Source organism: Peromyscus californicus, unplaced genomic scaffold, assembly GCF_007827085.1.
Source record: "Peromyscus californicus insignis strain IS unplaced genomic scaffold, ASM782708v3 Scaffold_2__1_contigs__length_46816999, whole genome shotgun sequence".
Lineage (NCBI taxonomy): Eukaryota > Metazoa > Chordata > Mammalia > Rodentia > Cricetidae > Peromyscus > Peromyscus californicus.
Genome location: NW_026294540.1, coordinates 27,162,201 through 27,187,653, shown reverse-complemented (window position 1 = coordinate 27,187,653; position 25,453 = coordinate 27,162,201). Strand labels below are relative to the sequence as shown.

Below are 25,453 nucleotides of genomic sequence, written 5' to 3'. Positions count from 1 at the left end.
TAGGAAGATGGTTCTGTGGGTGAAACGCTTCCCGTGTGAGCGTGAGAATCTGAGTCCCAACTCCCAGAGCCCACAGAAAGTCATGTGTCTATAATCTAGTGTTCTCAGGGAGGGATGGGAGCAGCGATAGGAGACCCACCCCCTGGGAGCTCACAGGCCAGCTAGCCTGGTTATTACACTGTGGCAATCAAGTCGGGATCCTGTCTCCCAACAAGGTAGAAGGTGAGGGTCAGTGCCTGAGGTTGTCCTCTGGCCTTTATGTGTGTGGTATGGCACACACACTCTCCCACTCACACACAAAAACACACACACTCTCCCACTCACACACAAGAACACACACACTCTCCCACTCACACACAAGAACACACACACACACACACACACACACACACACACACACAATCTTTTTTTTTTTTTTTTGAGGAATTATCTGAAGCGAGTAGCCCTGCGTTCTGAACTCTGAACGTGGTATTACGGCTTGCGACGTGTCCCCACAACAAAAGCTGTCGTCCTTTGGAGACCCAGGTTGAAGACGGACTTCCCCAGAGTTTGCAGAGGGAGGAGGTTTAGGGGGTTGGTTACCCTCCGCTCTGCACCCTGAGAATCTGGTCCCCATCAAGTGCTCACGGGCAGAACGTGAATGTGGGCCAATCCCAGGACAAAGACAGAGCATTCACGAAAGTTTTGACAGGGAGATTTCATTTTGGAGTTCACATTCCCCAGGGGGGTTTGTAATGATTGCGCCTGAGACGGAGCCGTTCGCCCTCAATGCTTTCCAGATTGGGGGAGCATGTGTCTTTCTCGAGGAGGATGGGCTGAGCAGGGGAGACAGAGAGAGAGAGGGGGGGGGGCTGCTGGGTGAGGGAGCTCCGGAACCTCTTTTACCCCTTGGGTAGATAGATGCAGGACAGTGGTCACCCCAGAGAGTCCATTTCATTCCCCACATCCTTTAGCGTTAGGGTCCTGTTCAGGTTGAGGATGCAGGCAGAGTCCTTGCTTTGTTCTTATGCTCTGTTTCAGGAATAAACATCATGACCAAAAGCCACTTAGGGGAGGAAAGGGTTTATTTTGACTTACACTCCTGCAGGTAACAGTCCATCGCTGAGGGAAGTCAGGGCAGAAGGCAATCAAGGGAGGGATCTAGAGCAGAAACCACGGAGGAGCTTTCTTAAGCAGTCCAGACTGCCCTGCCTAGGGAGGACACCGCCCACAGCGGCTTGGGCATCAATCAACCATCAAGACCTCACAGGTATGGATGGCCACAGGCCAGGCTGATCTGGGCAACCCCACAACTGAAACTCCCTCAGATGAGACTGGGCTGTGTCAAGTTGACAGCTGAAGCCAACTAGGACACCGAACATGCACTGAGGGAGGCCCTGGATTCAACCCCCAGCACTAAACAAACAAACAAAAACCCACTTTGTATTATTTAGGGGGTTGGAGAGATGGCTCAGTGCCTTGCAAAGGACCGAGTTCTGTTCCCAGAACCCACATTGGGAAGCTTATAACTACCTGTAATTCCAGCTCCAGGGGACCTGATGCCCTCTTCTGGCCTTCAAGAGCACTGCACTCACATGTACATACACAGAGACACAAACACATACACAGGAATGAGAGAGAGACAGACAGGCAGAGAGAGACAGAGAGACAGAGACACATAGAGGCAGAGATAGAGAAAGAGAGAGAGACAGAGACAGAAAGAGAGACAGAGACACATAGAAGCAGAGATAGAGACAGACAGACACAGAGAGACAGAAACAGAAAGACAGAGACAGACAGACACACACACACACACACACACACATGCACAGCCCCCGTTTAGAGTTAAACAAGCACAAAGTAGTAGCAGAACCTTCTAGAATCAGAGCCCTAGACTGAGTGGGGGCAAACTTGGGACTTGTGTGTGCGTGAGTGCGGATGCGTGTGCATGCCTCAGGACACTGTGGAGGTCAGAGGACAACCAAGGAGTCCGTCATCACTTTCTACCTTGTTTGAGATGAGCACCCGCTTTGCAGATGGGGAAGGTGAGGCTCAGGAACTCAGGAAGGCCTGCTCTGTCAATGACCAGGGCTAACAGGGGAAGTAGAGCCCCTGCGTGACCACAGGACGTGGGGTAGGGGCACCCCCGAGGTGAGGCTAGCATGGACACCCCCGAGGTGAGGTTAGCATGGGCGCCCCCGAGGTGAGGTTAGCATGGACACCCCCGAGGTGAGGCTAGCATGGACACCCCCGAGGTGAGGCCAGCATGGACACCCCCAAGGTGAGGCTAGCAGAGGCACCCCGAGGTGAGGTTAGCATGGGCGCCCCCGAGGTGAGGCCAGCAGGGGCACCCCGAGGTGAGGCCAGCAGGGGCACCCCGAGGCGAGGCTAGCAGGGGCACCCCAGCCAAGCTAGCAGGTCCAGGGCAGATTAACACTGATTGGCAACTCGAACAGAATCTGGAGTCACTTCTGGCGGGGCTGTGAAGAAATTTCCAGATTGGGTGAGACACACCCTAAATGTGGGCCGCACCATCTCAGGGGCTGGGGTCCTGGACGGAATAATGAGGAAGAGAAATTGAGCTGAGCACCAGCACCCCCCTCTCTCTACTTCCTGATGTGGATGCCATGTGACCAGCCGCCCCGCCATGACCGACTGGACACAGGCTGCGTCAAAAATCCATCCTTGCGTCTTACACTGCTTTTGCCAGAGGGACAGGAAAAGTAACTGAGACAGTCCCTGGCTTTGAACTTGCTGGGTACAAGTTTGTTTCTAAATTTCCTTTGCTGTCTGCCATCGGGAAATACAGAGGAAACTTCCCGCGGGACACGGAGATTCCTGGAAGTAAGACCCACAGTTAGTGTGAAAACCGAGACCCTGGAGAGCCTTTCCTTGTTCCTGCACGGAGTCCGCTCAGAACTGCCCAGGAAGCGTTCCTCCTTATCACATCACAGACTAAACCACACTGAGGCCAGGTGGGTGGCGCACACCTGTAATCCCAGCACCAGGGAGGCTGAGGCAGGGGGATCTGGAGTTCCAGGCCAGCCTGGGCTACCAAGTGAGGCTCCATCTCAAACCAACAAATGAAAAAGATTTATCTCTGTTCTCTACTGTACTGGTCACTTTCCCCACAGCTGGGCGACCTGCCTTCTGGGCAGGCAGGGGCTCAGCTTTTGAGATACTGGAGGAGGAACCCTCCCTTCAAGCATGCCCCCAGAGGGTTACCTAACCTCTTCTTGGGCGGTTCTAGAGATGAGCACTCGATCCCTTCAGAGCGACCATTTGGCCCGTGACTCCTTCTCTGAGGAGCTGGGGGCCTGGCCTGCATGAAGTCTGCCCAGGGAAACTGAGTCTCCAGAGTGAGGCCCATCTGTTTGTTCTGCCCTTTGATAAGCAGCCTAGGCCTCCTCCTCCTCCCCCTCCTCCTCTGAGACCCAGCCGCTCAGGTCCTCTGCAGCTCCCAGGTCCAGCCTTCCTCCCACCCTGCCACCTTGTCTGTGTGCCCGCCACCGCAGGAAGATGGGGCCCGGGACGGGCTGTGCAATGGTCTCTTCCGTCACAAACCTTTTCCCGCTTTTTTTTCCCCCTCTCTCGTCAGTTTTGGGACTTCCTTCCAGAACCTGGCCTGGGCTGTAAGGTCCCTGGGGAGTCCACACCCCATTTCTCCCTGAAACAGGGCAGTGTCTCGCCCATGCTCCTGGTTTGGCATACTTTGGCTGGAATACGACACGTGAGACAGCTTTTCACACTGTCTTTGCACGGGAGTCACCTAGGGGTCCCACTAACAAAAAGTCAGAGTGGGTAGGGCTGGGACAAGGCCCAGGCGACCGCGTTTGTTGTTGTTGTTGGTGGTGGTGGGGTGTGTGTGTGTGCACGTGCGTGCGTGCGCGCGCGCGCGTGTGTGTGTGTGTGTGTGTGTGTGTGTGTGTGTGTGTGTGTGTTTAGGCCGGAAGACACTCAGCTGTTGTCCCTCAGATTCCGTTCATGTCGTTTTTTGAGACAGAGTCTCTCAGTGGCCTGGAACTCACCGAGTAGGCAAGGCTGACTGGCCTGTGAGCGCCAGGGATCCACCGGTCTCCACCTCCCCGGCCCTGGGATCACGGCCGTGCATGCCACACCTCCTTTCTGTCTGTGTGTTGTGTTGTGTCGTGTTGTGTTCTTTAACGTGTGTTCTGGGGAGGGAACTCAGGCCCACACACCTGCAAAGCAAGAGCTTCCCGTCTCTCTTGGTTTCTCTGTTTCGGGATTTTTGTTTTGTTTTGTTTTCTTGTGAAACAGGTGTTCACAGAGCCCAGATTGGCCTCGGCCTTGCTCTGAGCTGAGACCGGCCTTGAACCTCCCACCTCCACCTTCCAAACAACCAGACTACAGACAGGTACCGCCGTGCCCAGCTCCAACCTGTGTTTTTAAGTTTTTAAAACTCGCTTATTACACATGTGTGTGACAGGGGGACACGTGAACGTGTGGAATCTAGAGCATGACTGCAGACTCAGTTGCCCCGTTCCTGGGAGACCGAACTCAGGTCATGCCAAGCGCGCTGCGAGCGCTCTATCGGCTGAACCGTCTCACCTCGTGTTGGCGTTGGAGATTGTGATCTGGTTCCCCCCTCCCGAGGGCTGGGATTAGCGGCTGCGCCACACTCGGCCTGCACCTGCCTTTCCAGCAAGCACACAGGACCACACTGGGGACAGTCGAGGTGTCAGTATAGTACCTCTAGGCTGACTCTGGGCCTCTTGCTGAGGGAACACGCAGGGGTGGGTTGGAGAAGAGAGAGATGGACCCTGGCAAAGGTCGTGGGTGGGTAGTGCCCGTCTTTCTCCTTGGAGAGACCGTTCCTTAGCTATACCAAACACAGCCCAGTAGTGCTGTGGAGACCTTATGGCACGATAGGTCTACCTACATCGGCCCATCTCCAGTTGTGTTGTTGTTTGGGGATTATGGAGGGTTCCAAGAAATGGATCAGACAGGAGGCCTGAACTGCCCTTTCTGCTGCCAGAGAGCCGAGGGTTCGGGCGGCTTTGGGCCAAGTAGACCTTTACTCTGCTGGCCTCAAACCGCAGCACAGACCACAAACTCTCCAGACCAGAAACTCCCGGGTCACTATGGGCTGGCTGCCCTGTGTAAGTCAGCACACCTTTTTCACCAAAGCTCCCCCCTTTCTCTTTGGGACCAGGGACAAAGGCCCTCTCCCTCTCTATTACATTTTTATTTATTTTGTGTTGGGACAGGGGCTGGTGTATGTGTGTGCCGTGGCATACGTGTTTAAGTCAGAGAACAACTTCTGGGAATCATGTTTTTGGTTTTTTTGTTTTTTCCTTCCATCATGTGGGTCCCTGGGGATCAAACTCAGATTGTCAAGCTTGGCAGCAAGCCCCTTTAGCCACTGAGCCCTCTCGCTGGCCCTTGCAGCTTCTCTCACCTGAGGAGTTTCTGAATTAGAGAGTCATACCTTGCCCTGCTCCACGTCTGAGCGGCCAGCATTTCCATATGTAGGGAAGATGTTGAAGCTGTAGCTGAGGGATATGATGATGGGGGTCTGGGATGCATAAAACACACCCCTCCTGTCATCTCCTCCGCCCTTCTGCAGAGCCTCAGGAGGCCCAACGGGCAGGGAGGATTTTTATGATGTTTTTACTTATTCATTTCAAACATGAGGCCACTGAGCTCAGAGGAATTCAATGAATCACTCGCAATGCCTACACATGAAGGTCTGAGCTCGGATTGATTCTTTAGTTAGTGATTTTGCAGTGATAGGGATTGAATCTAGAGTCTCATGTATGCTGCGTAAGCACTATATCACTGAGCCACGCCTCCTGTCCCCCATTGGGGGATTCTAGGCAAGTGTTCTACCACTGAGTCAAACTATCCCAACTCTTTTTTGTTTTAACTTTTTATTTTGAGACAGAATCTCATTAAGTTCCCCAGGTTGGCCTCAAATTCATTCTTTAGCCCAAGCTTGACAGGACAGACTCAGTGGTAGACTATTTGCCTAGCATGCGTGAGGTCCTAGGTTCAATCCTATACCACAGAATCCATTCACTCAACCACCCTCCTACTCATCCATCTATCCATCCACCCATCTACCTACACATCCATCCATTCATCCATCTATCCACCCACACACCCATCCATTCATCCATCCATCTATCCATCTATCCATCCATTCATCCATCCATCCATCTATCCATCTACCCATCTATCCATCCATCCATTCATCCATCCATCCATCCACACACCCATCCATCCATCCACCCACACACCCTCCCACCCATCTACCCATCCATTCATTCATCCATCCACCCACACACCCATCCATTCACTCATCCACAAAAAACAGAAGTAGTGACCCAGAAGCATGGTCCACCATCTTCTCAAGAGGAACCTGCTCTTTGTCACAGGGGCCAAGAGAAGCAAGCCCTGGTTAGGGCCCAGAGAGGCAAGAACTTCAGGTTCCAGAGAGACACCAAGAACAAACTAGTGGGAGGGAGAAACTGAGGCAAAGAGCTAAAGAACATGTGGGGAGGGTGTCGGTGATATCTAAGGCACTCTTCAGGGCTACAGAATAGCAGAGAAATGACAAATTCTAACAGAGACTGTGATACGCCACCAGCCTCACCCTCATGTCCCCACCCAGGGAGAGCAGTGAATGTGAGAGTCGAAGGGACGGGGTCGGGGGAATAAATTCAATGTATTTGTTCAGTCAATAAAACTTGGCACGCACAAGGGCCTGAGTTCAATCCCAGCACCCCTGTAAGAAGCTGGGCATGGTGGTGTGCAGGCCAGGGAGGCAGAGACAAGAGGAAGCCCCGGGTTCACTGGCCCACCAACCTAATCTAGTTGGTGAGTTCCAGGCCAATGAAAGACCCTGCTTCAAAGGAAGTGGATAGAGTTCCTGAGGATGAACACAGGTGGTTGTCCTCTGGCACACGTGTGTGCAACCACACACACACTAAAAAAGAAGGGACTGGAGACGTGGCTCAGCAGCTAAGAGCACTGGCTGCTCTTGCAGAGGACCCAGGTTCTGTTCTCAGCAGCCACATGGTGGCTCACAGCCCTCCGTACCTCCAATTCAGGGATCTGATGCCCTCTTCTGGTCTCTTTGGACACTACACGCATGTGGTGTGCCTACCTTCATGCAGGCAAAACACTCATACACATAAAAAAAAATTAATTTAAAAAGAGAAGAGAAAAACAATAAAGAAATGAAAGTTAAAAAATCTAAGCCAAAGCCGGGCGGTGGTGGCGCACGCCTTTAATCCCAGCACTCGGGAGGCAGAGCCAGGCGGATCTCTGTGAGTTCGAGGCCAGCCTGGGCTACCAAGTGAGTCCCAGGAAAGGCGCAAAGCTACTCAGAGAAACCCTGTCTCGAAAAACCAAAAAAAAAAAAAAAAAAAATCTAAGCCAAACACCTCTTTAAAATGTTTTAAATTATTTATTTATTTATTTATTTATTTATTTATTTATTTATTTATTTAGTGTGTGTGTGTGTGTGTGTGTGTGTGTGTGTGTGTGTGTGTGTGTGTGTCTGGGGTCCTCAAATGCCGTGGCTCGTGTGCGGAGGTCCGAGGATAGCAGGTAGGAATCAGAGCTGTCTTTTCACCACGAGGGTCCTGGGGATCAAACTTGGCCTGTCAGGCTGGGGAAACAAGTGTCTCTGCCGATCGAACCATCTCACCAACACCCACGTGACTCTTAAGGGTGGAGAAATTGAGGCCGAACGGCTAAGGGACGGACAGGCACTTGCCTGCGATGACCCAGTGTTGTGACATGCCAGACCCTGAGAAACCACGGTAGGAGAGCTTCCCGCCCTCCTTGCTCTGCTTCTCATGGCTCTAAGAAGCTTGTGAGTGCTTGTGTGTGTGTGTGTGTGTGTGTGTGTGTGTGTGTGTGTGTGTGCGCGCACGCGCATGCATGCTTGCATGCAATAGAACACACACTGAAGTGAGACAATAACCTCTTCACCTTCCACCTTGTCTGAAACAGAGCCTAACCTGCTGGGCTATCCTGAACCCTCCTAGGTCCCCTTGTCTCTGCCTCCCATCTCACCCAGGGGCCCGGGAATACAGAGGCACACTCCTGTGCCCAGATTTTTTAGTGGGTTCTGGGAATCCAAACTCAGGTCCACATGCTTGTGAGGCAAGTGAACAGAAGCCACGCTCTTGAACCGTTTCCTACCCTGGAAGCCACAGCTCTTGAATCATCCATCTGTCCATCCTTTTCCCGTCCTATCTGGCTGGAGAAAACCATGGGTCCCATTGGAGGTCGAAGTCTCTAGATGAAAACACATTTACCCACAGCCTTTCGGACAGACACCTCGGCCCTCAGAGACCCGATCCTCAAAGCCGTGCCTCTGACTTCCTTCCTGCCGATTCCGGCTGCTCGCGGCCGCCGGCCTCTGTCACGGGCATATTGCAAGCACATGTGCCTATACACACAGGCCTATTCACAGTAAGCCAGTGCTGAAAACCACATTAAAAATGAATCTGAGGAGAGGGAGTCGCTCTGTAACATGCTTTATTTTATTTTCGTTCGGACCTGGAAAGAAACATGTCTTGGCTGCTAATCAAAGAGGTGGTGGGAGAGGCTAAGTAGAAACCAAATCATCCTTGCCTGTCTCGTGGGACAGTGGCTCCGGCTTGAAGCAGTTGAGAGAGAGGCTCCCCCAGACAGTGGCCGGTCTGTTGGCTGAAGTTGCCCGTGTCAGCCCGGGTTCTCTGGTCAGGCTGCGGGACACTGGATCCCTTTCCTCTGTCCCTAACTGCAGAAGGGATTCCTGGGGTGTCGGGGGGGCAGGTGGGGGTGGGGAGTGGTGATGGGACTCCACCTGTCTACTTCTGGAAATGCAAACTGTTTTTCAGTCAGAAGGCACTGGGGCTCCATGGAGAGAATGCATTTGAAGACCTTGGCCCAGGCGGGCTGGGAAGACGGCTCAGCGGGGGTAAAAGTGCTTCTCATGAGCACGAGGACCTGGGTAACAGTGACAAGTTGGGCATGACCCCACGCACGCCTCTAACTCCAGCACTGTGGAGGACCGCGGGGGCTTGCAGGGTGCTAGCCCGGCTGAAAAACAGCACAGGTGACCAGGTTCAGGGACAGACAGGGACAGACTGTGACTCAATAATAAACCAGAGAGTAATAAAGGAGAGATCATAACACCCCCTCTGGTCTCCGCGTGCATGCACGTGTGCACACACACCACACCCATGTCCATATCCCTCCACTCACCCCACTACACACAGTCAAGCATGGTACTGTGTGCTTGTAATCCCAGCACTGGGGAGGCAGAGGCCCCTGGACTCGCTGGCCAGAAAGCATGATCTGCTTAGTGAGTTCCAGTGTGAGACCCTGTTTCCAAAAGCAAGGTGATGGTGTCTGAAATGTGACAGCTGAGGTTTCTCTAGCTTCCACATGCCTGTGCACACATAAACACACACACACACACACACACACACACACACACACACACACACACACATGCACGTGCGCACACAAAATAAGATTTTAGGCCAGGAAATGGACAGCGATTCAGAGTCCCACTGCGGTAGGATGGGAAGGCATTCTGGCTGAATCTGGATTTGTGCGATGGAATTTGCATCAGACCTCTGAAGAGTCAGACAGGTAGCATCCAGGATGCGCTGATTCAAACCTCTGCATCCTGACCTCCTCCGGGCGTCCCTCTGGGGTATCCAGCATCCTTCTTGTGTGTTCCATAGTCTCGTCATCCCCCACACCTGAGAAGCTGCTCCCTAGCGTGCCTCAAGCCCTGGGTTTCATCCTCAGCACCATGCTGGCACCATGTTCGTCAGGTTGGCGCACGCCTACAATCCCAGTGTACGGGAGGATCAGGAGTTCAAGGTCATCCTCAGATACATAGTGAGTTCAAGGCCAGCCTGGGCTACGCGAGACCCTGTCCCAACCAAACAAAAGAAGTGTTTCTCCTTGTTCCCTGGAACCACTTTTAATTCTTGCTGGGTGGCCCCCACCACCCAGTCCAACCCACTGGCTGCTGAATCTGGAATCTCAAAGCCCTTGGTTCCTTCTCTCAGTTGCTCGCCCATTGTCGTGCTGTCTGTGGGGCCCTTTTGAAGCGCCTCAGCTGTACCGGCGTCACCCCATCGGGAGTGAGCTGTCTAAAACGGAAAGCCAGCCAGCCCACTCTCCCACTGGAGACCTTGCAGTGGAGGTCCACGCCGCCTGGCGACAAGCCAAACAGCAACTGTGTTAGGACACAGATGTCTTTGTGCAAAGCAAGAAAAGACCCCCCCCCCCCCGCCCCGCCCCCAGCCAGAGGTGCGTGGCTGCCATCTGCTGGAGGGCTGTGGTAATGACATCCATGATACCTGGAGAGGACTGTGCAGGCCCAGTCCCTGAATCAGCAGCCTTGGACCCGCTCACATCTTCTCTTCCAATGACCCAGAGCTGTTTCTGGTTTGCCAAGGGCATAAGAACATGGCAGAAAGGCATGCGGAATACTTTAGAGACAGAATCCCAGCCTCAGTGATGGGGCTGTGGTTCAGTTGATGGAGTGCTTGCTTACCATTCTGGAGGCCCTGGGTTCCGTCCAGCACCACGTAAACTAGATCTGGGGGTGCACATCCGTAATCCTCACACTCCAAAGGCAGAGAGATCGAAGAGTAAGGTGCCCTTCATCACATGGGGGTTCAAGGTCAGTTTGAACTAACTGTAAGACACTGTCTAAAACAACAGCAGAAACCCAAAGTCAAACCTCAGTTCTGCCATGCTGCACTCCTTTCGTGAACAATCAGTTTTCTCACCTATAAAATGGGAATATTGGTAATACTTCCTTATGTGGATGTGGTAAAGTTTATCTGAGTGAATATTCGTGAAGTGTTTAAAATAGGCCTAGAGAGGCTAGGGTATTAGCTCAGTGGGAGCTCACTTGTCTAGTAGGTGTTCAGCCAGCCCTGGGTTTCATCCATTGCACTGTGATATGTGTGTGTGTGTGTGTGTGTGTGTGTGTATGTGTGTGTGTGTGTGTGTACTCATGCACGGATGTACTATTTAAATATACTAATATACAGATATACTATCATATTAATATTAGCACAATTCAAATGGTAATTATTATTACATATGTATTTTATATTGATGTGATATAGAGAGAGACAGAAACAGAAGATATATATGTAGTAGATGGATAAATAATGAACAGATGATAGCTAGATCTCTATATTGAAAATAGAAGATAGATGGATAGATGGATAGATAGATGATAGATAGATAGATAGATAGATAGATAGATAGACAGACAGACAGACAGACAGACAGATGGCACACGATAGGTAGGGCCCGACCCATTGCAAATGCTGTATTAATCCTGTCCGATTTTTAGCTCTCATCTGTCTTCTTTGCCTGCGTTCTTCCTGCTGGAAGCTCTCTACCCCATCCCATCCTGCCTCTTAGACTGACTTTTCCTTGTAGCTCAAGACTCAGAAGGTTTTTCATTACTTGAGCTGGTCAGGCCCCCTCCATTCGGCCTCCATGCTGCCCCCAGTCCCTGGACAAAAATCCTAAGATAAAATCCCATTACAGCTTCCCTTGGCCCTCAGATGGCCTTTTGTTTGTGGGGATGTTGTTGTTTTGAGACAGGGTATCACTATGTAGCTAAGGCTAGCCATGATCCTCCTGCCTCAGCCTCCCAAACACTGGCATTACAAGCGTGTACCACCATGCCTAGCTTTAATGCCTTTTGACGTCTCTGAGCTGTGAGCCTGCCATCTACAGGGACAGAGCTTTGTTTGGCTCTGAATTTCGTCCATCTTAGGGAAGGTTGAATGATACAACTTATGGGGACAGGAAATAGCTGTCCGTGTTTGCCATGCAAGCCTGAGGACCTGAGTTTAGTCTTCAGAACTCACACTTTAAAATGGTGGTTATGGTTGTGTGTGCTTTATGAACCCGGTGCTGGGGAGGGAGGGAGGGTTAGAGACAGGCGGATCCCTGGGGGCTTACGGTCCAGCTATCCTAGTTAATTTTCCAGTCCCAGGACCCAGGGAGAAAGAAACCTGATCTCAAAACACAAAGTAGACAGCTCCTGAGGAAAGATTTCTGGCCTCCATATGTGAGTTCAAGTGCAAGAATGCACACACACACACACACACACACACACACACACACACACACACACGCATGCACTACACAAATACATGCACAATGCACACATATACACACAAAGGCCTGTCATGAACTGACCACCACAGAGAACATCGGTGTCTTCTTTCACTGAGTTAATGAGATCCTGTCTCAAAAAACAAAAAACTCTGAAACAAAAACCACCGCTAACAACCTCATGGGTAGACCCATTTTACAGCTCAGGACACTTTCTGGGGTTAGGTTGCTCGGGGTCCCTCAGCCAAGTAAAGGGTTCTAAAATCTGGGTTCTAGCCTGGTACGGCTGATTGCAGAGGTTGGGTTGGCCCGGGCCCTGAACACCTTCCTGGGGAGATGCAGGGTAGCGTGCTGGTCTCTGGGGGATGCTGGTTCCTGCTTTGAAACCTAGGAGTGATGATGAATTGGAAATGAGAGGGCAGGCAGAGCTGGGAGCCCAAAGGAGAGAAAAGCGGAGTGAGGCAGGCGCGGTGGAGAGGGATGTGACCATCGTTTTTGTCTTGGTAGCAGGACTATGCCCCGGGAGAACTGTAGAGTTTGGGGCTCTAGCTTCATTGCTGTTGATATGATAAAACACTCTTAGGGAAGGAAAGGGTTTGTCTGAGCCTATGAGGTCACGGTCCAGCATTGACAGAAGTCAAGGCAGGCATTCAGGCAGGAACTAGAAGCTGAAACCATGGAGGAATGCTGCTTGCTGGCTCGCTCACAAGCTCGTGCTTAGATAGTGTTCGTATATAGTTCAGGACCACTTGCCCAGGGGATGGAGCTGCCCACAGTGGGCTGGGTCCTCCTATGTCAATTGACAGTCAAGACAATCACCCACGGGCATATCCACACTACCCAATCTGATCTGGGCAAGTCCTCCATTGAGACTCCCTTGTCAGGTGACTCTCCGCTGTGTCATGTTGACAGACAAAGCCAAGGCAATGGGGATGGCATTAGCTGGGAACAGAAGACTGGGCTCAGTTCCAGCCCTGCCATTGGCTTCTACACGGTAAAGGGGAGGGGCCCTAACCTCTCTAGACAGCTTCATCGCGCTAATTTGGGGGATGAAGATTTTGCAAATTGACTCCAAAGACAAGCTGTCCTCCTGGAGGGGTCCTGGGTGAAGCTCCTGTGGAAAGGAGTTCTCTAAGAAGCTTGGTGGTTGTCCCTTTGACAAGATATGTAAGCCTGGAGCTGAGTGATAAAACTTTGAACGAGAAAGGACGCTATTTGAGAACAAAAATGGAAGCCTTGAAACTGGAAATAGCCCAACTTTAAACCAGAAATGGCCATATTTAAAGCCAGAAACAGTATCATTAAAACCAGAAGTACTGTTGCTTCATGTCAAACCCTGTTCCTTTTGCAAGGTACCTTTTCTCTGTCATCTCTGATGCATGCAGAGCTCACACATGCAAAAACAGAGCCTAAGAGATTCCATTTGGGTGGCTCTTTTTTCCTGCCTAGCTAAAGGAAAAAGGTGGTTGTGTTTCTCAGACACTGTTGAGAAAATGCATTGGTTGAGGAGCCTAAAAAGGGATGGGGTCCATCCAGCCTGAGGAAGGAACATTTTGGATTTTCAAGCTCAACTGATAAAGTTTATGCAAACATACTCAAATATTAACTCCAAAAATTTGAAACATTTCTAGTCCCATGCATTTCATTTATCTAACGGAGACTGGACATGTAATAGACTTTGGTTTTTAGAATGACTTCCTGAGGTTAGAGTCACACAGTGCAAAACTAATCACTTTGAAGTGACTCCGGTGTGTTTAGGAAATCATTATATATATATTTAATGATGGGAACAAAAATATACCTAAAAGCGAAGCTTCTGGAAAACAATTTGTCCTTCCCTGTCTTGTATCTTTCCTCAAACTTGACCTTGGCCTCCCGCCTGGCCTTGCGTTTCAGGGCTGGGTCTCTAAAGACATCCTTGTTGACAACTGTTTTGTCCAAGGGGATGTCCACAGGGTACCTCGTGGGCAGGAGGTGATTGTAGTTATAAACTTGCACAAAGGACTTGATCTTTGACCTCTTGGCGATTTTCTTCTTGCCCATGGCAGCTGTCATTTTTTGGGGATAGCAGTCAATTCCAGCCACCAGGGCATCGCTGTAAGGGCGGTCTGAGGTGCCATCATCAATGTTCTTCATGATGACGGCGTCCGGAGTAGCATCCAGCCAGGACCAGCACCACTTTCCCGGGTTTCATGAACTTGCCCATTTCGACAGCAAGGAACCAGTACCCAGCAGAAAGGAGAGAAGGGCACTTCCGCTAACCTTTCACCCTGAGAAGCCACTATATTGTTTAATAACTGTATCTTGTCCTAAATCGTTTCTGTTTTTTTTTTTTTTTTTTTGGTTTTTCGAGACAGGGTTTCTCTGTGTAGCTTTGCGCCTGTCCTGGAACTCACTTGGTAGCCCAGGCTGGCCTCGAACTCACAGAGATCTGCCTGGCTCCGCCTCCCGAGTGCTGGGATTAAAGGCGTGCACCACCACCGCCCGGCAAATCTCTTTTTTTTTTTTTTTTTTTTTTTGGTTTTTTTCGAGACAGGGTTTCTCTGTGTAGCTTTGCGCCTTTCCTGGAACTCGCTTTGGAGACCAGGCTGGCCTCGAACTCACAGAGATCCGCCTGGCTCTGCCTCCCGAGTGCTGGGATTAAAGGCGTGCGCCACCACCGCCCGGCTGGCAAATCTCTTTTTTAAATCGGGCTGCTTACTTTTTTGTTGTTGAGCTGTAAGACAGGGTCTGAATATTAAGGTCTCATCAGACATGTGACCTACGTGTCCCTTCATTCTATAGCTTGTCTTTGCACTTTCTTCATGAGGTCATGAGGTGTACAAGAGTCTCTGTTTTAATTTTAATTTCCATGAATTTCCTCTTCATGTTTTTGTCCATACAAGATCTCTCTGTAAAGCTCTGATTGACCAAGTACTCTGTGTGTTGCTCAGACTACCCTGGAACTTGTGGCAATCCTCCTGCCTCAGCCCCTTGAATGGTGATATTACAGGTATGTGCCACCATGTACAACTAACAAAAGTGAGCTCCATGTTCAGTGAGAAACCCCAAAATAAAATAAACTGGAGGGGCTGGAGAGATGGCTCAGCGGTTAAGGGTGTGTACTGCTCTTGTAGAGGACCCAGGTTAGGTTCCCAGCACCCATGTCAGGGGCCTCACGGACACCTGTGTAACTCCAGCTCCAGGGGCTCTGGTGCCTGGCCTCCATGGTATCTGTTCTCACATGCATATACTCAAATAAAATGAGTCTTTCATTTAAAAGTTGTGAGATGAGGAGTGATTGAGGAAGACCCTTGGAGTTGACTTCTGGCCTCAACATGCATTCAGACACAAATAAAAATCCACACACATATAAAATCACAAAAGGAGGAATTTAATTAAATAAACAAGGTTATGATCTTAGACTTTAGGGGTTATGTACCCATTTCTCTGAGAACTAGACTTGTTTACTAAGACACACCTCAGACAGAGAATCTTGCTTATTGGGATCCTGGAGGGTTCTGTGATCTTCCGCTAAATCTAGATCTTAGGTTTTCCAGGTAAGCTGGTAGATGAGGAGAGAGCCTCTCATCTTCGCCGGGTCTCACTTCTTGTGGGGTGGGCGTTGCTCACGTTCTGCTCTCCCTCCCTTCTCCCCCACCTCTTCCTTCGTTTCTCTTGTTTGGGTTTTGTGGATCTAGGGTCTCACGTAGCCCAGACTGACCTAAACTCACGATGATCTGAAAGATGACCCTGATCCTTCCGCCTCCTGAGTGCTGGGTTTACAGATGTGCACCCACCTGGGGTTGCTTTTCAGACTCCCAGGTACTTGACTACTGTGCTGGTTAGTTTTAAGTGTCAACTTGCCAAACCCTGGAGTCACCTGAGAAGGGAATCTCATTTGAGGGATTGCCCAAACCACACTGTCTTGTTGGCATCTGTAGGGGTGGTCTGATTGTTTATTGATGTAGGAAGACTGACTCCCCTGTGCTGTGGGATGGTCTTTCTGTGCGCTGTGAATATGTGTTGCTATGACTGGTTAATAAAGAAACTGCTCTAGCCTGTGGGGAGTCAGGGTATAGCCAGGCAGGAAATCCAAGAGAGAGACAGGAAGAAGAAAGGCAGAGGCAGAGGAGATGCCATCCCGCTGTCCAGGAAGCAGCATGTAATGGCACACAGGTAGAGCCACGGAACATGTGACAACATATAGATTAATAGAAATGGGCTGAGTTTAGTTATAAGAGCTAGCTAGCAAGAAACTTGAACCATAGACCATGGCCATAAATTTGTAATTAATATAAGCCTATGTGTGTTTATTTGGGTCTAAGTGGCTGCGGGACTGGACAGGACACAGGAAAACTTCCAGCTACACCCCTGTGGGCAGCATTCCCTAGGCTTTGAACTAAAGAAAGCTATCTGGACAGCAGCAGGGAGTGTTCATTTCTTTCTGTTCTTGACCTTGGATATATATGACCCGCTTCAATTTCCTGCTTTAACTTCCATGCCATTATGGGCTATAACCTCGGCATGTAAGCCAAATAAACTCCCTTTCTCCCCTAAGTTGCTTTTTGGTCAAGATGGTCGATCACAGCAACAGAAATGAAATTAAAAACCCACCCCCGAGGGTGGTCCAGCCCCTTCTCAGGTGGACTTTGGAAACAGATTGACTTAGTCCAAATGGGGCAGCAGTTCATTCAGGACCCCAGACATGGGCCACCGAGATGGTTCGGCAAGTAAAGGCTCTTTGCTGTGCCAGCATGGTGAACTGATTTTGATGCCTAGAACCCAGGGAAAAGTGTCAGGAGAGGAATGACTCTCCAGAGTTGTCCTCTCACCCCCACACCTGTGCCTGGCACACACACACACACACACACAATAATAATTTAAAAATTCAAGTCACGCTCCCCTGTACTTCCCTATGAGGAGAAGAAACAGGACAATTGGAAATAAAAGTTCAGCTCATGCCGGGCGGTGGTGGCGCACGCCTTTAATCCCAGCACTCGGGAGGCAGAGCCAGGCGGATCTCTGTGAGTTCGAGGCCAGCCTGGGCTACCAAGTGAGTTCCAGGAAAAGGCGCAAAGCTACACAGAGAAACCCTGTCTCGAAAAACCAAAAAAAAAAAAAAAAAAAAAAAGTTCAGCTCACTTCCTATCAACCAGGAACAGAAGCCAGCATCTCTTGCTCTGTTTGGGAAATAGGCTGAACCAGGACCTCACTGAGGGAAGGTACTGATCCAGGGGACCTTCGGTCTCCTTTGGCTGTGAAGGAAGAAAGCCGCCCTTTGCTCCTTCCCATAAGCAGGGATCGAGCCTGCCCTCTGCAGCTGGGGCTGAGTCATCCAGATTCTTTTATGATCCATTTTCTGGCTCTCACCCCTGTTTTCTTTGGACATCTGAAGTATATCCTTAATTTCCCCTGCCTAATTTGAGGCTCTGGGAACTGAAGCCAGATGATGCCAGACCGAACTGTCATTGGTCTTTCGAAACTGGGCGGTGTCACCAGTTCCCTGCGGCTGTCTGTCCCACAGGGTGAGGTGAGGGGACAGGAACACTGTGATCATCACTGACCATAGCCATAGAGCTAAGAGAACCGAGGAGCTTGCTCCTCTGTGGGAAATGCCTGCGTCATCCAGTGTCACCCTACACACAGCCCTGGGAAAGTCCTTTAAAGGCAAAAGGTAGGGTTGGGGATTTAGCTCAGTGGTAGAGCGCTTGCCTAGCAAACACAAGGCCCTGGGTTCGGTCCTCAGCTCCAGAAAAAAAAAAAAAAAGGCAATCTTCACTCATCAGTAAGTTGTGCGCTAAAAACCTGATGTAAGGCTGTGGGAATGGCTCAGTGGGGAAAGTTCTTGCTTTGCAAGCTTGAGGATCTGAGTTCAAATTCTCCAGAACCCATGTGGAGGGGGGTGGGGTGGGGAAGAAGCCGAACATGTTGGTGCATGCATATAATCCCAGTACTGGGGAAGAGGAGACAAGAGGTCCAGGGACGTTCCTTCACTCTACCCTCTGTCCTCTCCAGGTAGCTGGCCTCTGGGCCCACCCAGGCAACTGGGAGTGCGTGTTCCCTCCCTTCCCATTCTCTCTCTCTCTCTCTCTCTCTCTCTCTCTCTCTCTCTCTCTCTCTCTCGACATAAGCCAGGATGTAGGAACTCCAACCATCTTTATCAAAGATCTTTATCTCTGCCTTTAATCCCTGCACGCCTGCAACCTGAGGCCCTCAGGAAATGGAGAACAGCTGTTGGGGGGACAGAGCAGCTGTGCGTGGAGGCACTTCCTGTGCGTGGAGGCACTTCCTATGCACAGGAGGAAATGCCAGCAGAAAGCTACCAGGATGCCCTGGGACAGACAGACAGCCACAGAGAAGCAAGCTGCCATTTTGGTCAGCTGAGGGTCTCCTGGGTGGGGTGAGGGAGGGCAGACCTGACTGGAAAGCTTGTAAGCGAGGCAGAGAGCCTGGTCTCTACCCACTCCTGCTCAGCTTTGCGCATAATAACTTGTCCATGGTGCTAGCCTTTTATACTTTGCTTCCTCTTACTTGTGTTTATAATTAGGAGTGTTTGTTGTTGTTATTATTTTTATTATTATTATGATTATTATTTGAATGATGAAGAATTGAATCCAGGGCCTCCTATATAACTAAGAAAGTGTTCTACTGATGAACCATGTCCTCAGCCCCTCACTGGGGGATTCTAGGCAGATGCTCTACCACTGAGCCACACCCCAGCCCCTCACTGGGGGATTCTAGGCAGATGCTCTACCACTGAGCCATACCCCAGCCCCTCACTGGGCGATTCTGGGCAGGTGCTCTACCACTGAGCCATACCCCAGCCCCTCACTGGGCGATTCTGGGCAGGTGCTCTACCACTGAGCCACACCCCATCCCCTCACTGGGGCATTTTGGCAGGTGCTCTACCACTGAGCCACATCCCAGCCCCTCACTGGGGGATTCTAGGCAGGGGCTCTACCACTGAGCCACACCCCAGCCCCTCACTGGGGGATTCTAGGCAGGGGCTCTACCACTGAGCCACACCCCAGCCCCTCACTGGGGGATTCTAGGCAGGTGTTCTACCACTGAGCCACACCCCAGCCCCTCACTGGGGGATTCTAGGCAGGTGTTCTACCACTGAGCCACATCCCAGCCCCTCACTGGGGGATTCTAGGCAGGGGCTCTACCAGTGAGCCACACCCCAGCCCCTCACTGGGGGATTCTAGGCAGGTGCTCTACCACTGAGCCACACCCCAGCCCCTCACTGGGGGATTCTAGGCAGGGGCTCTACCACTGAGCCACACCCCCAGCCCCTCACTGGCCATCCTCCTACATTAGGCCCCTGAGTCTCTGAGATTAAGGCCTGCACCATCATGATGGGCTTCTGATTTGGGAATCAATCTTCTTCTTTCCTTCCTTCCTTCCTTCCTTCCTTCCTTCCTTCCTTCCTTCCTTCCTTTTTCTTTCTTTCTTTCTTTCTTTTTCTTTCTTTCTTTCTTTCTTTCTTTCTTTCTTTCTTTCTTTCTTTCTTTCTTTCTCCTTGTCTCTGTCTCTCCTGCTTGCTCTCTCACTCTGTGAGTACATGTATGCCATGGAGCACATGGTGGAGGTCAAAGGGCATTCTCCGGATGGGTTCTTCCTTTCCACCTTGTTTGAGGCAGGTCCTTTCCTGTCTATGCTCTCTCTGTGCCACACTAGTTAGCCTGAGAAGTTTTGTGGATTCTTCTGTCTCTAATCTCACCATAGGAGAGCTGGGATTGCAGATGATGTGTGCACATCCAGATTTCTGTGGGTTCTGGGGGTGCAAACTCAAGTCCTCGTGCTTCGGAGGCAGGCATTTCACCCTCTGGGCCGTTTCTCTCAGTCCGGAAACCAGGGTTATTTGTAACTTGGGCTACTATGAGCAAGGCTGCTACACACGTTCTCATGCATGCCTCTTGGTAGATGTTATGTTCATTTTGTTGTTGGGCATGTTAATCAAGTTAGGTTTTTTTTTTTAGATTTATTTATTATGTATACAGTGTTCTGTCTGCTTGTATCCCTGCAGGCACCCGATCTCATTACAGATGGTTGTGAGCCACCATGTGGGTGCTGGGAATTGAACTCAGGACCTCTCGAAGAGCAGCCAGTGCTCTTAACCTCTGAGCCATCTCTCTAGCCTCCCCCCCTCCCTGGTCAAGTTAGCTTATAGTTAGACTTACTAGAAATGGACAGGAAGTTCTTTTTTTTTTTTTTAAAGATTTATTTATTTATTATGTATACAGTGTTCTGCCTCCATGTATGCCTGAGTGCCAGAAGAGGGCACCAGATCTCATTGTAGAGGGTTGTGAGCCATTTTGTAGTTGCTGGGAATTGAACTCAGGACCTCTGGAAGAACAGCCAGTGCTCTTAACCTCTGAGCCATCTCTCCAGTCCAGACAGGAAGTTCTTTAGCAGTGGTTGCACCATGGACTGGTGAGATGTTGATGAAGAAACCAGCCAGCACACTGCTCTTACGGGGACCTGAGTTCAGTTCCAAGCACCTACATTAGCTGGTCCATAACTGCTGATAACTCCAGTCCCAGAGGAATCCCCTACCCTCTTTCTGGCCTCTGCAGGAACCTGTGCTCTTACGATAAACCCACAGACAGACCCACATGTATACACATAACTTTTAAAAAAGGAGAGAGAGAGAGAGAGAGAGAGAGAGAGAGAGAGAGAGAGAGAGAGAGAGAGAGAGAGAGAGAAGGAAATGGGAAGGATAGATACCCCTTTCTACCTTGACTCCTTCCCACTCCACACAACAACTCTAGAGAGGCAGAGATGGCCGACCCTATTTTTACATCAGCGAACTCAGCCAAGATGTGACATCACCCAGAAGTTCTATAAAAACCAGGGGAAAACTTGCCCACTTCAATGCAACTATTTTTGTTTTTCCACATCGTCTTCCATCCCTGGCTATCCATCTTTCATATAATTATAAACAGAATACAGATCCAATTTTGTGCATCTTTTCCTGTAGTGTTGATTTCCCCCCCATTTAAAAAAAAATGCAACTGAGCCATGCGGTGGTGGCACACACCTTTAATCCTAGCACTCGGGAGGCAGAGGCAGTCAGGTCTCTGAGAGCTCAAGGCTAGCCTAGTCTACATAACTAGTTCCAGGATAGCAAAGGCTATACAAAGAAACCCTGTCTCAAAAAACAAAAAAGAGTAACTGTCTTTGGCTGGTATGTAGTTTAGTGGGAGTGTGCATATGAAGTATACAAAGCCTGAACAAGGCTCTGAGTTTAAATGCCAACACCAAAAATAACTTTTTCAAATATATCATATACGGGAAAAAGTCAGTTCTTCAAGGCTTCAAATTTTTTGTTTGTAAGGCAGGGTTTCTCTGTGTAGTTTTGGTGCCTGTCCTGGATCTCACCAGGCTGGCCTCAAACTCCCAGAGATCCATCTGCCTCTGGCTCCCGAGTGCTGGGATTAAAGGTGTGCACTACCACCACCCAGCTAAGGCTTAGAACTTTTTAAAACAGGAAGTGGGAGCTGGGGATGGAGCCCCATTGGTCAGGCACCTCCCTAGCATGCTTGAAGCCTGGGTGTCATCCCCAGCACTGCATAAACCGCACCTGGGGGCACACACCTCTAACTCCACACCCAGGAGCATTCGGAGTAAGAGGTCATCCTTGGCTCAGCGGTTCAAAGCCAAGTTGACCGCCCCAGTCTTGCACATTCACGTTTTGTGCTCTTCTCTCTTGTTAATTCTTTTCTTCGGGCGGTGTTCATCCTTCACCATCTTTCTGAGAGGAGGCGTGTGGAGTATAAATATGTGCTTCAAGACTTTGCGTGTCCGAAACTAAGGCCTTTATTCTAGTCTCAAATCTTGAGTGACAGTTGCTGGGTATAGAATCTTGGCCAGAAAAACCATCTTTCTCAAAAGAATGCTGGTGGCGCCACCTTCCCCTTCCATCTGCTTGTTACTATTCAGGATTCCAACACTAACCTGACTTTCTGACATTTCCCATCGGCCTCGTTTTATCGTTGGAATCATTTAGTGTTTTCCTTAACTCAGAGAGACTGAAATTTTGCAATTGTATGCCTTTTTTAAGGATTTGTTTTTATTTCTTTCTCTGTGGTGTGTGTGTGTGTGTGTGTGTGTGTGTGTGTGTGTGTGTGTGTGTGTGTGTAGCTGTCTAGACTAGACAGAACAGAGCACCTGATTCCCTGGAGCTGGAGTCACAAGAGTTTGTACACCACTCAATACCATTGCAGGGAACTGAACTTCGGTCTTATGGAAGAGCAGCTATTTCTCTGCACTACTAAATGATCTCTTCAGCCCCTCATATGTTTTTTTAAAGTTATATTAATGGGGGAAGGCATGCCTGCGGAGGTCAGAGGACAACCTGCAGGAATCGGTTCTCTCCTTCCACCATGTGGGTGCCAGGGATCGAACTCACGTTTCAGGCTTGGCTGCAGGCACGTTACCTGCTGAGCCGTCTCAACGGTCCTCAACCTACAAACGCGTAAAAACATTTCCATTTTAGGGAAACTTTTCCGATAACTTCTTGGCTAGTTCCCTTCCCTCCCATTTGTCTGGTTCCTTTCTCTTGAACCTTGGACCTCCAACGTTACTATTCCAATTTCCTTTTTTCTTTCTCTTCAATTTCCGCTCTTTTCCCCCTTCTAATCTTTTAAAAACATCCCTATATCTTAATCCTTCACTGACTTTTCTATCTGATTTTTAAAAATTTTATTTCTGAATGTGCATTTTTTTGGTCTCTCTGCTGTGATTTAAAAAAAAAAAAAAAAAAAAAAAGCCGGGCGGTGGTGGCGCACGCCTTTAATCCCAGCACTCGGGAGGCAGAGCCAGGCGGATCTCTGTGAGTTCGAGGCCAGCCTGGGCTACCAAGTGAGTCCCCGGAAAGGCGCAAAGCTACACAGAGAAACCCTGTCTCGAAAAACCAAAAAAAAAAAAAAAAAAAAAAAAAAACACCCTGACCAAAGCAAGAGTGTTTTGTTGTTTTTTCGTTTTCTGGCTCACAGTTGAAGGTACAACCGTCATGGGAGAGAAGTCAAACGAGCAGGAACTTGAAGCTGTTCACATCTCCCCAGCTGTCAGGAAACAGCCATGAATCCTCAGAGCTCTGTTCACTGTCAGAACCCTGGACTCTGCCCGGGGAACAGTCTCATCCACAGTCAATTGTGGGTCCCCCTACATCAGTTACCTTCACCATGGTAACCCCACAGGCATCTGCAGGTGTCCATCTCCCAGGTGATTATAGGCTCTGCCAAGTTGACCGTTAGCACTACCCGCCACCAGGGCCTGTGAGTTGGCTCAGTGGGTAAAGGCACTTGCCGTTAAGTCCGAGGACCTGAGTCCAATCCCTGGGACTTACATGGTGGAAAGAGAGAACCAACTCCCGAGAGTTATCCTTTGCACGACCTCCACACGCATGCGGCACACGTGCCCACACACCCATATGCACACACAAAGTAAATAAGTGTAAAAAATAATCACAACAAGGATAGAGTATACTCTCATTTTTCTCTAAGGATACCGAATAAACCGAATAACATTGTGATTTTTGCTTTGGGGTTTTGGAAGATTTGTTTTTTTATTTTCTTCTGCTTTCTCACGGTCTGTTCTGAATTTGCGTTCTTGGTCCTCGGTTAGCTAATGGTTCTTCTCTCCTAACGTAGAGGCCATATTGATGTGCCCAGCGCTCGATGGGCATGGCAAGCTTGCCCTTTTAGAACTCGGGGCTTCTCTATGGGAAGATCCCGCCGTGCCCAAAGTCGTGACCCCTCTAGGTCGGCTTTTTTGCGGGGGCTGCTGGGTTTCCCCAGGTAGGAATCTTACTGTGGCAGAGCCCTTGCTGAGTTTCCTGGGAGCCACTGAGCGCTCCTTTATTAAAGTGAGGATTCCCACTCCGGCTAGGGCATCCAATGGGCACCTTCTCCCTTCACACCCTTCCCCCGACGCCGCGCGGACCGTGTGCGCGCAGCGCCCCCTAGCGTTCGCCCTGCAGCTTCCTCTCCGCGGCGCGTTGCTAATGGATGAAGCCAACTCCAACTCCGCAGAGCTGTGCCGCTCCCCTCTTGTCCACGGCGTCTTTCTAGTTGGGACAGAAGTGCCGTTTCCAAGAACGAAGATGGACTGTGAGCCAAGGAAAGAGGCAGAAAACGGGACTGTCTGGAGCCAAGACTGGGAGACTAGGCATGAGCTGGGCGGGAAGGAGAGAGAGGCCTGGATGCATGGATGAGTACGGTCCAGAGAGAGGGGCTATGGCAAAACTGAGGGGTGTGGAGTAGCAGGATGATGCATGTCTCCACTGAATGGGGCGTGGCTCGGCTGAAGGGGAGGGGCTTGGCTATGATGAAAGGAGGGTGGCCCAGATATATATATGTGTGTGTGTGTGTGTGTATGTATGTATATGGGTGTGGCCCAGCAGGAGGAGTGTGGTCCAGTGGCAAGAGATTTGGCCCAGCCGTAGAGGTCATGCCCTATTAGAAGGGGCGTAGCTCATTTGAAAGAGAACGTGACCTAACTGTAAGCGAGCCTGTCCCCGTGAGAAGGGATGTGGTCTAGCTATGAGGAGCAGGCAGCTGGAGGGGCTATGGTTTACTGGGGGAAGGTGTGAGGGAAGATATAGGGAGTATATCCTAGAAGAAAGAGTCCAGCCAGGCTGAAGGCGATACGGCCAGGTGTGGAGGAAGCTTATGCTAATGAGAGGGGTGTGGCATAGCCAGGGGGTGTGGCCCAGTGGGAGGGGGCGTGGCCCAGGTAGAGAGAGTCCGAGAAGGAGGGGATGTGACATTTGCTGTAGGGGTCCTGACCCCTGTAAGAGGGCACGTCCCAGTGAGAAGTGTGGCCCGAATGGTGATGTGGCCCAGCTGTGGGGAGTGTGGTCCAGTGGGAGGGGCATGGTCCAGCCGAAGGCGTCGTGGCTTCCTTAGGGTGACTGGGTGTTGCGATGGGGTGGGCAGGAACAGTAAGCCTGCCATCACATGGGCTCTTTCCGGAGAGCCTTGGGGGCTGTCTGGCAAGTGTGACCAATCGAAGTCCTCAGAGACTCCGTGGAGGAAGGGGAAGGAGGGGGGAGGGCGGAAGGAAGAGGAGGAAGAGGAAGTCAGTCCACCATGTGTGGCTGACGGCAATGGTCGGGTCTCCTGGGCAGGGCACAGCTGACTCCACGTGCGGCAAAGTGGACAAAGCCTGATAGATGTGAACTGAGACAGGCCTGACTCTGCCTTCTGCTACCTGCCATACGGGGGACACGGGGGACACTGGGGACACTGAGCTCACTTGTTCCTGGGGCGGAGGAACACCCTGCTGCCCCCTGCCCTCGCCTGGCAGCGTCTTTTCCTGTGGCCTTTCTTTCTTCTCCCAACAGGGCCTAAGAGAT

At 50.5% G+C, this 25,453-nt stretch overlaps 1 protein-coding gene and 1 pseudogene across 2 annotated transcripts in view; one reads left to right on the top strand and one right to left on the bottom strand.

Moving 5' to 3' along the window:
• Window positions 1-25,453, top strand: part of Col26a1 (collagen type XXVI alpha 1 chain) — a 146,979-nt gene that overhangs the window by 89,946 nt on the left and 31,580 nt on the right. The window lies entirely within an intron of this gene.
• Window positions 10,022-14,314, bottom strand: LOC128120713 (60S ribosomal protein L27-like; annotated as a pseudogene).